Source organism: Vespula vulgaris, chromosome 20, assembly GCF_905475345.1.
Source record: "Vespula vulgaris chromosome 20, iyVesVulg1.1, whole genome shotgun sequence".
Taxonomy (NCBI): Eukaryota; Metazoa; Arthropoda; class Insecta; order Hymenoptera; family Vespidae; genus Vespula; species Vespula vulgaris.
In genome coordinates, this window is record NC_066605.1 from 1,515,927 (window position 1) to 1,533,552 (window position 17,626).

The window sequence follows — 17,626 nt, forward strand, 5'->3', positions numbered from 1 at the left end:
TTATTTTTCTCTTTCTCTTTCTCTTTCTCTCAACATCGATTCGAGCTGTCAAACTGTCCAACTCGGTAGCTCCTTATTTGCATTCTATGTAAGTTAGTATGCAGGTGCAACGAGTAGTAACCAACAGCAATTTTCGTTGTAATTCTCGTAATAATAATCGTTTGGTGAAAAAGAGAAAGAGACGGTAAAAAAAGGGTCGGGGCGGGTGGGTGGGGTAAGGGGATGGTGTAGAAAGAGGGGAAAATAAAAAGGAACAAAAGGGTTGCGAATGTCTCGTTGAGTCACGCGATCTGTTGCACGAAAAATTTTTTTAATAACTACTTTCTTTTTTGGATCGTCATTAGGAATGTGAGTTAAATGAATTCTATACGATTGCAGATGGCATTAAATCGAGATATATTTCTAGTTTTTATTAAATTTGCTTTGTTTATACGATATTATCTTAAACGTTATCCATTGAAAATTATTCGCAAACCGTAAGAGAGAACTTCGAAAATTTTGTGACAGATATTCTTCCTTATCGATCGAGTAAAAAGGATTATTCTTTAGATAAAAACAAGGGATGTAAATTCTGTTTGATCGACCTAAGTTTTTCATCGGTCAAATAGAATTTGCATCCCTTGTTTTAGTCATTAGAAAGTTTTTGAATGAATGAATTAGAACTTATCGACGTACGATCAAAATCGTTCAAACAGTTTTGAAAGAATTTGGATAGATTGTACTGACTGCTTCGGTCCAGGGAAAAGAAACTTGACGACTTCTTGGATAGATGACAGCACGTGTAATGATCCACAATCATCGACCACCCTTTAAAACAATAAATTGCTGTAATTACAATAATACTTGTGTTTAAAGTAATGCTTTGTGTTTAACCCGTCGTATAGTAATTTTAATTCGTAATCGTGATAAAAATAACAACGAACGAATTGATTTTTCTATCATAGTGATTATAAATTAAAAAGAAAAAATTGTTTCTCATTTGCAGTAGTCTTTGCACCCTTCTTTCTAGTTCCTTTATTCGTAATAGATACCAACTAGAAGATGCGTTTAAGTTAATCGAACGGTTATTATAATCGACTTTACGTGACAATAACAATAGTATCGATCATTTCGTCATGACGATTAGAGAATTTTAGAAATAGTTTCTTGTTAGTACTTACCTTCTAACCCTTTCCAATTCATCTATCGAAATAGATCCTACGTGAGGATCACGAGCGTGTTCCTTGTTGATCCTAAGACAACGTGTAATTTTAACGGAGAGTATTACAAAAAAAAAGAAAAAAGAAAAAAAAGAAAAAAAAATGAGAGAAGAAGAAGAGAAGAGATAGAGAGAGAGAGAGAGAGAGAGAGAGAGAGAGAGCGAGAGAGAGAGAAAGAGAGAAAAAAAGAAGAAGTAAAAAAAAACTGTAAACGGTACAAGGTATACGTGGTATCAACTCTTGTACAAACTTTCCAAATAATCGTACAAAGTGCCTATATTATTCCCTATCATCTTTTCCAATTATCAACATAAAAGAATTTGAAAGGCAGTATTGGATATGAGTCACGTTCGAGGAAACACGTTAAATAAATTGACGAAAACATTAAAGAACGTACTTTTTCTTTTTATTCTTTTCTTCTCCTTTTTTTTCTCTTTTTCTTTATTTCTTTTTTTTTGAGATATATCCTTCGACTCATCGTCATCATCATCATCATCCTCATCATCATCAACTTCTTCTTCCTTCTCCTTCTTCCTCCTATTCCTCCCTCCCTTCCTCTCTCTCCATTTTAATTTTTTCTTTTTTCTCCTTTTTATTTTTCATCGACGAACGGATATAATTCACACGTGGTTACATGGACGAACACGAAAGCCATCGTTTTCTCTCTAAGCCTGAGGTTTCCGTGTACAATTTATGTTAGCCTTATCGTCGATGCACTACGACTTGATTTTTCAAAGTAGACTTTCCCTTCGTGTTGGAACACCATGGACGAGTATAGACGCGTTTCCGCGTAACTCTGCGACACGCGAGATCGGTATTCTCTCTCTCTCTCTTTCTCTCTCTCTCTCTCTTTCTCTCTCTCTCTTCTTTCTCTTTTTCTCTGTCTGTCTCTCTTTCTTTCTTTCTTTCTTATTTCTTGAGAGAGGAGATGCGGCTGTTGGCCGATCGGCCCTCTTCTCCTACCCTCCCTCTTTACCCTCCTCTCTCACTATTTCTCTTTCTCTCTCTCTATTTCTCTCTCTATTTCTCTCTCTCTCTCTCTCTCTCTCACTCTCTTTCTCTCTCTCAACTCCGAGAATCCGAGCAGGGGTTCGACTCGCACGTAGCAATTTACGGAAACCGCACGTAACGCGCGTTCCACGCGGCCCTGGAGGAGGTACTGTGATAGAAGAAGGTATAGGAGATATAGAAGGTGGACGAGGAAGAGAAGGAGGAAGAGGTGGAGGAGGAGAAGAAGGAGGAGGAGGAGGAGGAACACCAGGCACGAGCGTTTCCACGGAGTTTCTTGCGTAACGGATCGGTGTTAGATCGACGGTCAGAGGTAACTGTAGTTTTCGAAGAAGAGGAGATTCCTTCTTTCCTTCTTTCCTTCTTTCCTTCTTTCTTTCTTTCTTTCTTTCTTTCTTTCTTTCTTTCCTTCCTTCTTTCTTTCCTTATTTTCTTCTTTCGTTCTTTCCTTCGTGCAGCTAAGAAATCACGATGGGGTTCGTTCGACCTCTTCGATAACAACTTCGCTAACAACTTCAACGTGTCAACTCTTTACTCTCTCTCTCTCCTCTCTCTCTTTTCTCGTTCTCTTTTTCTATTTTAAAGTAGAAAGTTTCAAAGTTTTCTTAGATTTTAAGTTTCTAAGTTTCTAAGTTTAGTTAATCAAAAAAAGAGGAAAAAGAAGGAAGAAAAAGAAGAGAAAGAAAAAAGAAATGAAAAAGAAAAACCTATTCACATAAGATATTTCTTTGAAATTCTAAAACGATCCTTCATCTAGTCGTAATCAAACGAAAATCGATCACCTAATTAGGTAAAAATTTTCTAATCGTTAGATCGATTCTATAGAATTTTTCCTTGGTAATTGTGGTTTACCTACTAGGAGAGAGTAATTAATCGGGGGTATCGTGAAAAACTTGAATATCGATCTGAAACGTTCACGAAGTCAATCGATAATTAAGCGAGTTTTTGATCATTGGTAAAAAATTTACTCTCAATTATGTCTCTTTATGTGTGTATGAAAGAAAGACAGATAGGTAGACAGACAAATAGACAGATAGAGAAAGAGGAAGAGAAAGAGAGATGGACTTTATAACGTGTGGAAAATACTGACAAACGTTCTTCAGTATAAGTCGAAAAGCGAGTTAGGAAGAAGAGGATGTGAAGAAGAAATAGAAGAAGAAGAAGAAGAAGAAGAAGAAGAAGAAGAAGAAGAAGGAGAGAAATTGTCGGTAAAATTGCGAGATCCGGTAATGGCGATGGCGCGATGGTAATTTTCTTAAGAATACCTAAGGAAATAAAAGAAGTCGTCAACGAAATTAATCCTCCGTATAGTCTGCCAATTTTTCGCAACTTTCCGGTACACGTATATACGTATGCACTTACATTACGGATCCTAGCGAGTCAAATCGAAGGGATATTGTGTGTGTATGTGTGTACGTGTATGGCTATATATATATATATATATATATAAAATGGAATTTAAGTTCTTCCTCTGTTTCTCTTTCTCTATGTTTGACTCTATCTTTGTTTCATTTTGTATATCTATCTTTGTCTTTGACTTGAGAGATACGTGTGCGTAAAAATTTTCTTGGATAACGAGCTAGCTAGTCGTATTTGTCGTTTGAAGTAAACGAGGCGTCTCGCGTAATTCGACGATCGAGTTCGACCTTTGTTCTTCCTAGACAATTTTCGTATATAATATACCTTGTTCGCAACATCAACTTTATATATATATATATATATATATATATATATATAAATTGTTTAATCCCTTTATTCTATGATTTATTTATTTTGCCAAGAAAATATCTTACGATATTTTACTACTTAGTAGATAAAAAATATGTCATATTTGTCATAACACTGTTTTCTCTTTTCTTTTCTCTCTTATTGTTTATAACATGTATATTATACTTAATATGACTAATGATATAATTTAACTATCATACTGATTATTATATAATAAAATTAAAAAAAAGAAAAAGAAAGAAAGGAAATACGTCTGTTATTAACATTAAAACGACGTTATCGCAATACCAATATATTTTTATGAAAATAAAAAAATTATGAACACAAATGCGTATGCATTGAAACGAAAATAGAAGTAAATGAGAAAAAAGAAGAAGGAAAACAAAAAAGAATATTCTTTTAAGTAATTTAAGAAGTCAAAAAAAGAAGAAGAAGAAGAAGAAGATGAACAAAAATAGAAAAAAAAAGATTGAAGAAATAGGTGGAAAAATAGAGGTGAGGTGTGGAGGACGAGGAGACAGGAAGGTCTTTGAGGCGGAAGTTGCATGGGCAACTTGAACAATATACGCGAGGACTCGTTTAATAACCCTGATTTGACGTTTATAGAAACGGTCGTGAGAGGAGAGTGAGGGAGTTTTGTAGTGAACGAGTATGGGACGAGAGGGTGAGCATCGGGATCGCGCGCAACGAGCGTACATAATCACGTAATGCGGTTATCATGCCAATTGCGTAAATATTTGAGCCAATTTGTGGCATGCAACGGACTCGAGGAGTGACTCCTCGAGTGCTGCCACCTCTGTCAGCGCTTTTGCTACTGTTACTTTGCAAAGAAGAAGAAGAAGAAGAAGAAGAAGGAGAAGAAGAAGAAGAGGAAGAAGAAGAAGATAAAAAAATAATAATAATGAATTATTTATTATCTGGCACACAAATCATGCTAATTTTTACATCTTTTTCGAATTTTTTCTTCTGCTTTTTTTTCTTCTAATAACTAATCTTATAATCGATCAATTATATAAGTTATTAAATCATCACCTCTTGAAATTGGATTAATTACGAGCAAAAACAATGAACATATTGAGATTGATCTTAACGAATAATTACAATTGAAATCGTATCTAAAGACCACAAGTTCGAAAGGTATGAATAGCCTTGAACGGGGAAACAATATTGAAATTTTATCAACACTGTGGGATATATATCAGTATATACTATTACTGCTATTAATTATAAGTGCAAGAACATTTTTAGATCTAACTTAAGATTCTCGAATCGAAGTTGAAATCGTCGAAATCGATTTTTTTTTTTTTTTGGACGAACGAACAAAGTTTAGAGTCGAATAAACTGACTATCCATAGTAGAATTAAAGATTTTCCTGAATGAGGTTGAATACTTTTTAGGAATATAAAAGTTTCGAAAAAAAATAAAAAAAATATAAACGGAAAAAGAGAATGAGAAAGAGAGAGAGAGAGAGAGAACAAGAAAGAGAGAAAAAAACAACAGAGAAAAAGAGAAAGAAGATGTAGGCAATTCCTGGTAAGATGTTCAAAGGCGAGACTTTACCTTCCACTCGGATACCTTACGTCCCTCAGTCCGGTACGACTCGGCTGTTCTTCGTGTGCCGCCTTCTCATCCCCGCAGGTAGAGCAAGCGGCCCGGCCGAGAGCAAGGATCAATTAGGCGAATGCACGAGAACGTAGGACCTCGTAAAACCTGCGGGACCTGCGTTTCGACTTCTTTCGATCTACCGGAACAACCGGTGCTGCTCTCCGTGTCGAGGACAAAACGAACTTGACGAGGGAACATAAAGCGGACATCGAGAGCAGACACACACGCACATATAGATATACACCTATGCACGCACGAATTCTTTCCTCTTATCGGTCTTTTCTTTTCTTTTCTTTTCTTTTCTTTTTTGTTTTTTGTTTTCTCTTTTTGTTTGTATTTTTATTTATATATTTATTTTTATTTTTAATCATATCTTGTTTCCATAGGATCGACTTGTTGTTTCAGTAAGGTGCACAGATACAAATTACAGAGCATGGTATGTTGCAAATGTTTTATTTTGTTTTATGGATTTTTTGTTTTTTCTTCTTTTTTTTTTTAGAAATGATACACAAACGGCAGAAAAAACAGTAGATTTTATTCGAACATTAAATAATTGCATTATATTGTTAGAAGTTAAATAAAAATTGTGTTTTGTTTAATTGTGAATTAAAATTGTCTTTTGCTATAGACAATGTTTAAATTTATATTCCAGAGATTTTGTTCGACAATTGATTATTTCCCTTACTATTAGAAGATATCTCACAGATTTGATTATATCAGTAATGAATTAGTTACATTTGCATTGGTATATAAATTATAATTTTGATCGTACAAATTAATTATATACAATAGAACGTTCGAACAGATACTGAAATAGTTATCGTTTGTTTCAGGAACGTCCAAGAGGAAAGATGATAGAAAAGGAATGTTGGAATAAAAATCACATCAAGTTTAACATTACGTACATACAAAAAATATATACGTGCATCAAACATACATACATACATACATACGTAGTATACAATAACATTAACAATCGAATCGTATCGAACAGATTCTGAAATAGTTATCGTTCGTTTCAGGAACGTTCAAGAGGAAAGGTGATAGAAGAGGAAAGCATTCGGGAGCGTGTGAAGAGATGCCACGAGAGAAGGGGAGCAGAAAAAGTAGCAAGAAATCGAGGAGAGCGAGGAGCGCAGAGGCGCCTTGTCATGCCGTGTAATGACGACGAGTCAGTGCGACGCCCTGTTGGAAAGGAGCAGCAGAAACTTGATGACGAGACGAGGAAAGAAAGAAAGAAAGAAAGAAAAAAAGGAAAAAGAAAAGGAAAAAGAAAAGAGAAAAAGAAAAAAGAGGAGAAAAAGACGAAGATAGAGAGATAGAAAGACAGAAAGAGAGAAACAGAGAAAGAAAGAAAAAAAACAACAAACGTCCTCCTTTATCTTCCCGCGGACGAATATAGTCTCTTTCAGGTAGTGGTATAAGGGGGATGAAGAGGGGGAAGGGGGAGGAGGAGGAGGAGGAGGAGAGATACGTTGCTACCGTCATTCGCGTATCCACTTCTTCTTCTTCTTCTTCTTCTTCTTCGTCGTCTTCTTCTTCTTCGTCTTCTTCTTATTCCTCAACTTCTATAGTTTCTTCTTCCTTTTGATTTCATGTCCGCCATTACGGAACGACAGCCAAAACGATGCAACTGTTCGCTCGTGCGATTGTTCGTCCCCATGGAAAACATGAATGGGATTCGACCTGAGAAAATCTAATGCTCTCTTCGAGACATCAGGAACGTAAAATCGTATTCTTAATTTTTTTGCTTTCTTTTTTGAGAGATCTAATTCTTATTGTCTTGTTTAATATGATTTCATTCAATGATAATGGTTCGATGACAATAAGTCGATATGGTATCATATCTCGTTTGGAAATTATCTTCAGTTTGATATGGTATTATATTTTTTTTTGTCGATTATATATATATATATATATATATATATATATATATATATATATATAATTGACATAGTTCTAATTTTTAATCGATATATGATTTTATTGGTTACGATTAAGATAAATATCTTTGACAAAGATGTTTATTCTTTTGTCGGTAACGATACAAAATTAGCTCTCGAACAATTTGTTTCGATTGCGTTAATGATATATCTAATTATAATCGTTCTCTAATAAATATCATTGATTATATTTCAGCGATGAAGATGACAGGAATATGTTAATAAGGTGCTACTTCTCGATTAGAGAATAACCCGAAGACTAATAAAAATCATTTTTTTCTTTTCTTCTTCTCTCTCTCTCTCTCTTTCTCTCTTTTTTTTAAGACTATCATAATATATCCAATTCTTTAATTAAATTTTATTGGGCGCTATGTTTCAGTGTTAAAAAGTCGACAGAAATGAGTTAATAATTCGAATGGGTAGATACCTACGGATGAAGAGAGAAAGAAACAGAATAGATAATAGGTCGGTAGCCGAAACGAATTCTTTAAAAACTAGTCGATCCTCGGTTTAGCTCGTATCGTAATTTTCGATCGGATCATCAAGTGGCAAGGCGTCAAGTCGCACGTTTATCCTCCCTCTTTTTCTCTCTCTTCTCTCGTCACCACGGCACAAACAAACATATTTTGAGAAAACAGATCGTTTAAGTGAATTTACGCAGGACCCAAATCGATAAAGGTGGACATTAACGAGGCCATCGAATTACGTTTTCATAGCCGTGCCGAAAGGGACTTTACTATATCGGGATCGGTCTCTTCCTTTTTTTCCCCTCAATGGCTCTTTTCCATGCCTTTTTACGGGCTCAACCCAAACAGAAAAGCAAAGCAAAGTAAAGGAAAGCAAAATGAAGCGAAACGAAGTAAAGGAAAACGAAGCATAGCGAAGGAAAGTTAAATCGTAAATACGAACTATGATTAGGTTCGGAAATGCAAAACCACTGGTAAAGAGATTACTTAATGTGATGTGAAAGGGAAAAAGAAAGAAAGCTTAAGTGTATAGATATACATACTTACCCCCTGCTTCACTTCCTCACTCTCCTAATAAACGTGAATACTTTCGATAAACAACCCCCAACCCCTGTGGTGAGAGAAAAAGAAAGAGAAACCAGATAGACCAGGCGTTAAATGAAATTAGCGCGGCGTTTAGTCGAGTTAGACGGCCCCGTTTAGGCGATCCTTTTCGGGGTTATAAATTATTCCGGAATGACTTGCAACGGGCTGAGTTGAGAGAGAAAGAGATACATGTGTGTGTATATATATATATATATATATATATATATATATATACACATATACACACTGGAGACTTTATTGTAATGAAGTGGGAAAAAGAACGAAGATAGAAGAGACTGTTAAATATCTCGAAACCGTACAATAAAGGACACGGTTACAATACTTTGAACATTGTACTATGTAACATTAACTCTCTCAGGAACTTCTGTTTTCCTTGCCTGACATTATTATTCATCAGCGACGAAAATTTTAATTTAATTTGTATCTCCTGCTTACGATTATTTTACGCAAGCTTTATGCAACGAATCTAAGAAATCTTAGATCCTAAGAAAATACTCGGATATAAGAATACGTTGGATGGAATTAAAAAAAAAAAGAAGAAAAAAAGAAAGAAAGAGGAAAAAAGAAAAGAAAAAGAAAAAGAAGAAAAAGAAATTAGAACAATAGAGGAGAACTCAGCTACGCTTTTTCCTTCGTCCCCCCAAAAAAAAAGAAAAAGAATTAAAGATTATTAGTCGTAAGCATTATAACGAGTCAAGGTCTATAACGATGCCTTTGGGAAAGGTATAAAAGGTACGGTATAGGGACTCGAAGGAGGCGTGAAACATTGGCGCCTCGTGGCGCCTCAAACAAGGAAAAGGTCTTCTTTGGACATTTCGTAAAGGGTAAGGCGAAACCGTGAAAACCAAGATAAGTACTTACTTACTAGCTCATCATTGCCGAGGTAAAATCATTGACCATCGTTGTAAAAAATTTCTCATCGATCTTCGAACCCAAATGATCTAACTTTTTCTTTTATTTTTTTTTATTGTTCTTCATTCTAACAACCATTGAAATTATATTTTTATAATTCTGTTATTTTTTTCAAACCTAAAAGACTTAAAAAAACATACATATATATATGTATGTGTATAAAATGATCGATGAGGTTGAATTATAAAAGTTGAAGCATGTTGACAGGATTGTTGATCTGTTAGTTGACAATGGACATGTATGTATACCTTGATACGTATGTAGACGTGATATTTAATGACGTAGGTATATCAGTTGAGAATATGTTGACGAGACTATTCATTTCTAAAGAACAAGCGGAACGAAGGTGAAAATGGAAGATACGAGAAGCACGAAATATTAGCAGAAAGCAACAGAGAGAAAGAGAGAGAGAGAGAGAGAGAGAGAGAAAGAGAGAGCTAAACCTCGGAAGCAATTATAAGCGAGTCCTTAAATACCTAGCGCTAAGTCAGCCACGGGGTCTTTGTCTCGTGTACCTGTAGCCGACTTGTTTCACAAACGAGGCTAGAACAGACTACAAAGGTCGACCGACGTGTTGAAGAGACCACGGTGCCGTTCTAACCTTTCTCTCTCTCTCTCTCTTTTCTACTCCGTGTGAGGCATGGACCACAAGCTAGCCGCGTGTGGCCCTTTCATATCTCTCTCTCCCTTTCTTTCTTTTTATCTCTTTCTCCTTTTTTCATCCAGGACTTCCTCACCCTCTAAAAAAGTATATGTGTATGTGTATGTGTTTTGTACGAGAGAGAAAGAGAGAGAGAGAGAAAGAGAGAAAGGAAAAAACACATGTTTTTTACATCAAATATTTACACATTTATTTTTATTGCCAGTTACCAGGCCCATTCATTCGTTGATCTTATCTGTACGGCATAGGTATCGGTTACTCATTCTTTAACAGCTTCACGTATATGCCACAAATTTATTAACAGGTTAAAAATTTTTCAGTAAACTCGATACGGTAGAATATTGTTAGCTAAACGAGATATGAATTGAACTCTTATCACTTGTCTTATAAATTGACGAATTTTTAACAGAACCACGAATATTTTCAATAACAAAATCGAACGTAATATCTACGCGACACGCACGTTTTATTGGCATAATTATTTTTATGATCCAACATTTCTTTCGTCCTATTTATCACAGAGATCTTTTAAATCGACAACCTTTTCGGATATTCCCTTTTTCTTTTTTTTTTATTTTGATCTGAAAGCAAAAAAGTGAAAAATGGGAAGCTACTCGTATATCATCATCGTGAATTCGATTGAAATGAATATTTGAAAGACGAAAGATTTCGTATGGAATTTCGATTCGAATTTCTCTCTCTCTCTTTTCCTATCTCTCTCTAAAACGTTCATTATAATTTACTTGCTTTTTAAACTGGGTTTAGGTCCGTCGAGCAGTAGTTTTGCTCGTAGAGCTTTATTCTAATCGTTCGAGATGAGTCTTCTCAAAGCAATGATGTTTCCGTGCAGATCTTTAGATCGCCTTAGGGTGATCGCGTGATCCTTCGGTTGGTGGATCCTAGCGAACCTAGTCAACCCCTGGGAGAAGTGTTTTTTCTTCTTCTTCATTTTCTTTTTCTTTTCTGGGTGAGACAGAGACAGAGACAGATAGAGATAGAAAGAGAAAGAAAGAGAGAGAGAGAGAGAGAGAGAGAGAGAGAGAGAGAGAGAGTGAAGGAGAGGGTAAGAGGGAAAGAGGAGAACGAGGACGCCTGAGGATGCACGGCCGACCTATCCTGAAATCCAGGACACGCGAGCCTCGCGGGAAATTCCTAACTTCTATAACCGAGCACCTCTTCGTCTCTTCTTGGTAAAACACCAACGACCGGATAGCCTCGAGCGGTAGTATCTTCCTCTCGTGTCGAGTCTGCGCTTATACATCGCGAATCTCCTCCTTCTCTTCCTCCTCCTCCTCCTCTTCCTCCTCCTTCTTCTCCTCCTTCTCCTCCTTGGCCTCCTCCTTCTTTTTCTTTTCTTCTTTTTTTTTCTTCTTCTTCTTCTTCTTCTTCTTCAGCTCTTCGAGCCTTTTGTCGAACGGCCTCTGTCCTTCGAACTGTCAATGATTTACGCTTTGCTTCAACCAAGAAGGGCAAGCTCGAGAAAGGAGATAAGTGATTGGGCAGGTCTTACGTTGATCTTGCAAGGAAATAAAATAAGAGAGAGAGAGAGAGAGAGAGAGAGAGAGAGAAGAAGAAGAAGAAGAAGCGTCTGTTTCGTTAATGAGCTAAGAACATAGAACAGGGTGAGAGAGAGAGAGAGAGAGAGAGAGAGAGAGAGAGAAGGGGAGAGATTGGAAATTGATGAAAGATTTCTCTCGTGAATGAGATGACAAGAACGCGGTGGAATTTTCAAAGAAAATAAATGTCCATTCGATCAACGAGTAATGTAAATGTTAACATAGAAGAGGATTAGAATTTGATTAAATCATTTGTGAAATGGAATGGAAGATGTTATTTCTTTTTTCTTTTTCTCCTCCTTTTTTTGTCTGATAAATGAAGACAGAAACATGTTGGAATTCGTTGAGAAAGAATAGTGTCGGCTTGATCAATTGGTAACGAGAAATTTGTTTAAGAGGAATTAAAATTTGAAGAAAAAATTTTAAATATGAAAGTATTAGATTCGTTTGAAAAAGGAAGAAAGAAAACTTAAGACAGGAACATGCTGCTGGTAAAACAAAATAAAAAGAGAAAACAAGAAGAAGTATCCGCATGATCAACGAGGTAATGAACGTAGAAAAACGCTTTTAAGAGGATTAGAATTAGGTGGTCTGGTTGATCAAGCAGTAAATCGACCGTAGAATAGGATTAGAATTTGTTGAAATGATTTCTAGGAAGGAATAGAAGATTTCTTTCGAAAAAAAAAAACAAAAAAACGAAAAGAAAAAAAGGAAGACAGTAACATGTCGGAGGTTGCGAGGAAAAGAGTTGCGAGGAAAGGAGTTCCTTCGGGCACGGTCGAGGGCTCTCGAAAGAGAACTAAGAGAGGGAAGTAGAGGAAGGAAGGAAAGAAGAAGAAGAAGGAGGAGAAGAAGAAGAAGAAGAAGAAGAAGAAGAAGAAGAGGTTGCAGGGCAGCGGAGGCACTGGCGCCGCACGCGGCAGCCTCAAAGGGATCCTCCGCACGCCCATCTGTCTCCGCCCCGCCCCCATTCCCGCGCACCATATACATCATGTACGAGCACGACGTTTCAACCGACCACCGGGACCAACATCGCGTCAGCTAGCGTCAGGACTTGCATCAAGGCAACGCGTCACCATCGCGCATCACCAACGCGCACTGTCCCCCTCGAGGGTTCAACTTTTGTTGAGTAGGACCACCATATAGGGTCCTCGTTCCACTTTTCCCAACAGCTACCAGTTTCGCGATCGCGTCTCACCTTCGTGATATTCTCAAATAAGGCACTAGCCTTATTACACCAAGTGACATGACAACTTGAAAGCGATTGGATTCTGGGATAGTGTCCTCCCGATGGTTAGGTAAAACTGCATACTCTCTGTTCATACACTTCTTTCCTTCAAATGGGTTCTCATTTGATAGATAAATTGCTGATGGATAAATTGCCGATATAAGAGACAATCTTTTCCTCTTTTTGTTTGTTTGTTTTTTTCTTCTTCTTGATCTTGTTCTTCTTCCTTTTTCTCGTGTTTACTTTCTTTTTCTTTTCTTTTCTTTTTGTTGTTTTTTTCTTGTTTTTATTGGTACCACATCGTTACCATATAATTAATAGACTTTTAAATGGGCTATCATGGTAACGTCACGACCGAGGCGAGAAGAAGACGATCTACTCTACCATGGTAAGAGAAGCGTGCAAGAGAATTTTGCAAGATCACGCTGCAACGGTCGATCAAGTGTGCCGTCACGAAGGACCTGACTTTTCGGTCGTCACGATAGCCAAGGCTTTACAGCTTACTTAGCAGTAAGAGCGAACGGCGTTTAGTCTCTTGACTAATGAACCTGCGGGATCCGAGCACCCGCCAGGTTACTTGGGCTTCGTTTAAACTCCCGTGGAAAGGGTCAACCAGAGAGAGCTGAGGAAGATGGATGCAGTGATGCTTGGAACTACAGTGTTGCCGGCTTCGATCGTGGTTCTCATTGATTAAAAAAAAAATTTTTTACTTATCTCTTCGACTCGTTTCTTCTTTTTTTATCTTTTCTTCTTCTTCTCCTTCTTCTTCTTTTTATTTCTATCCCTGGAAGGCTCAAGGAAAACTAGGATAATTAGTTGAATACTCAGGGAGATGAATTTCTTGGCAAATTTTTGTTCTTTCTTTCTTTCTTTTTTCTTTCCTTTTTTTTTTTCATTAACATCAACAGGATCTTCGCTAGGTCCGGAGTCATGAGATTTATATAAAAAAAAAAAAAAAAGTTCGGCTCCTTTCGTCGTCTCCTTTGATTGATTGGACAGTAACTAATGAGCGGAGCAACTAATTGCTCGCGGTAAAATTAGCTGGCAAAAACAAGGCAAAGCACACATAGCTGACCCGTGACTTCCCTTAGAAAGATCACAAGACTAACCAAGCCGCTTCCTGACCACGACCTTCCGGTTCGACCTTCCCGATATATACCGTTAATTATTTCGGAACCCTCTCATCGTCTACGTTTTCGTTCCTACCGACTATTCTTTTCTTTGTTCTCTTATGCACTTTCCTTCTTTCGGTCCCATTCATAGAAAATTTCTAAATAAAATTCTAAACATAAAAACTCAAACACTATAATGTAATACCCGATGTAAAATGAATCCTAAAATAGGACAGAACAATTTCTTTACGTTCAACAAAAAGTCAAGCAAAAGAAAGAAAAAGAAAGTTTCACTAGGTCGAGCAATAAAAATGTCGAGCCTTAAGGGTTTTTACAAGAAGGATTCTCGAACTCTCGTCAAAATCCCTTCTGGGCACAGACTAGAAAGAAAATACGAGAGAACACAGGGATCAATTATGTAGCTAGTTCGGTTTTAAATTCGTGTAGATTCTGGTTAGGAACGAATCTACTAGTCCCTCCCGATTTTAACCGACCCCCTGCCCATCTCCCCTCTTCAAGACTTCTTGATCTTTGTCTTTCCCTTGTCTCTTAAAGCTACGAACTTTTAAAAGACAAGGATGGAGAAAGTATGAAAAGAGAAGGAACTATTCTCTCGGTTCTCTCAAAGCTGAGATCGATAAAACGTATCCGAGATAGGCTTCCGTACTCGAGACAAAGGATAGTCGAAAAGTAACAGGCTTTTAAATCCCTTCAAATGTCATTCCTACGGTCTAACAATACCTGCCGTAAAACATTATAAATTTTGACAACTGGTATAATAAATAATAGCCTTGGATTTTAAAGAACTGTGAAGGTAAATAAGTTAAAGGTAATAATTTTCGGATTTACTTTGGGTCCAACAAAGTTGAATAGATCGTAAAACTAAACCAATAAGAAATATTAAAAGCAATGAAGATTGTATTAGGTATATAAATCAATCAATTAGGGAACAAGGAGATTTCAATGGAAACGAGGATCATTGAAATTCATGGAAAATGTCCTTGGATAATTATTTTCAATGGCCAATCAGATTTGCATCTTTCGAAATCATTCAACGTTAGTTTGCCATTGCTGTGAAGGATCGATCAGTATAGCATCCAAAGCTATTTCTCTCTCTGTCTCTCTCTCTCTCTCTCTCTCTCTATCTGTCTATCACGTTTGTTCCTCGTCTAGCATTGACCAATAGCGTGACAGCCTTGGGGCTGGCTAGGCAGATGCATGGCAACGAGTTGACATCGAACGCTGCGGGCTAGCTAGCGTGGCTAGTAGTAGGAAGAGAAAGAGAACTGTTCGAACACGCGAACAAGCAAGCGAGCAACCAAGTAAGCCACCCTACATTTTTTGGAAAAGGGAACGCCATAACCTCGAGCAGAGCACGCTCGCTTTCGTCGTCATTGTCGTGGTAAATGTATCGTCGAGCATAGGACGCGACTATACTCTTCGAGGACGGAGCCCTCACAGCCCACTACGATACATAGAATAGTAATGAAGGACAGAGATACGAGGCGGGTCTTATAGTGTGCGTTGGAGGGGAAGCAAGCGTCGGTGTCGAGCGTCGGTGCTGAGCGTCGTCACGCGAGAACGTAGCCAGCTGACGTCCTCTTCTCTTTCTCTCTCTTTCTGTCTCTCCCTCTCTCTCCTTTTCTCTCTCTTTCTTTCTTTCTCTTTTTCCCACCCACGCTATTCATGACTCTCTCTACCCAACCAACTACCCCTTCTTTTTCTCCTCTTTTGTTCCTAGCCACCAAAGCACCCTTCTTCTTCTTCTTCTTCTTCTTTTTCTTCCTCTACTTCTACTTCTACTTCTACTTCTTCTTCTTCTTCTTTTTCTTCTTCTTGTTCCTCTTCTTATTCTAGTGCAAGTTACTTGGAATACCAAGAACCAGCAGCACTCTTCCACCCATGAGGAGGAGACCGTGTGAACTTAGAGTTCCCTTTATCAACAGGCCGTCAGGACGCTTGGTGAACTCCAGGTGTTCGCTTTCTGAATTCGTAATATCTCCTACCTTCTGCGTGTTCAGGAGTAAGGACGAGGAAGACACTAAGGAGGAGGTGGAGGAGGAGAAGGAAAAGGAGGAGATTGTGAGACACGGAGGGAGAGGGTTTCGTCTTCTTGAAACAGGATTTTTTCCTTCTCCTTCCTTTTCTTCTTGTCCTTTGTAAAATTTACGAAGGTTTTTTTCTTTCCCTTTTCTTCTTTTTTCTTTTTAAATATTAATCAATGGAGAAAGAATATTTCTATCTCCGTTCAATTATCTATCCTCTGATCTTTCTAAATCTAAAATCTAATTTTCGATGATTAGTTCGGAATACAAGATCTTACTGTAATAGTTATGGGGAAAGGGAAAGGGTAGTTTCGAAGTGTCACTCATCTTCCCGTACGTTCCTCCCCTGCAATTATAGACGATCGTTTCTCTTCCCTCTAAGTCTAACATCCTAAGTCGTTCTCTGACTTTCTAACGCGCGTGGACGATGAGGGGAAGAAAAGTCACTTTTAAGGTAGTCGATATACCACCTGAATGAACCAACTGGTATAAAAAGAAGCCGCTTGTAGTATCGACTCTGTTGGACAACGGAATCCTAAAAGGGTGTGGCGGTTAGTTCTAACGTTAGAAAGAAAAGAAAAAGAGAGAGAGAGAGAGAGAGAGAGAGAGAAATAGAAATAGAATAGGAAGGATTCAGATCGTGTTTATATTTATGCGTGTTTATATTAAGGAAAAAAAAACATCATTCGTTTATTTCTAAACAATTGGATATAAAAATACATATCAGATATTATCATATCTCGATACTTCGATTCGAGTTAGAAGATTTAATAATAAACAATTGAGATAAATCTTTATTCTTAGGATCTCGTTTCATTGATTTATTATTTCATCGATTTATCATTCATATGATTTGTTTCACTTTCGATACTTGTAACAAAATAATATCTTTTTTATTCTATATTAGATCATACGATAGATTGGATCCATTAATAATTTCTCTCGTGTATTCTTCAAGACAGTGGATGGGATTTCGAAAGAGAGAAATGTTCTGGATCGATTAGATGTGTTAGATAAAGATGACTAATAAAGCTCACCTATCGTTCCCGAACGAACTAATATATTGAGAAAATGTGAAGGGTGGTAAAAAACATAAGGTGACTCTATCTTTCTCTATTCCCTCTATGCTAAATATAGGAAACGTTTTTGGAACATAAAGAAACAGAGAAAAACAGAGAGAGAGAGAGAGAGAGAGAGTGAGGGAAAGAGAGAGGGAGAGGGAGAAAGGACGATAATCCTACGTAGAAGACGGTCAAACACAATGTTTGCGGGCAACGCCTACCCATACTCATCCCAGTTTTACTGCCCGGCAGTAAAGTACGAAAATTATGATCCGAGCTTGTCACTGCTCCAGGCACTGAGAAATTCTTCGAGCTGAACACCCGCCCTCCCTCTTATAGCCCACTTATACATACATATGTATATATATATATATATATACACACACACACATATATATATATGCACATTAACCGAGTAGTCTCAGACATTGCGAACTCCTTTCGCTGGGGTTGTTCTCCTCGTTCTTTCGTATTTCACGGGCTGATTCTTCTCAA

At 37.3% G+C, this 17,626-nt stretch overlaps 1 long non-coding RNA gene across 1 annotated transcript; it reads right to left on the reverse strand.

The window, feature by feature from the left end:
• Window positions 1-369: 369 nt before the first annotated feature.
• Window positions 370-2,238, reverse strand: LOC127071116 (uncharacterized). The gene is made up of 3 exons (XR_007784838.1): window positions 1,597-2,238; window positions 1,161-1,232; window positions 370-807 (listed from the first exon to the last, which is right to left on the reverse strand). It is a non-coding gene; the product is annotated as an uncharacterized LOC127071116 (long non-coding RNA).
• Between the last annotated feature and the right edge of the window lie 15,388 nt (window positions 2,239-17,626).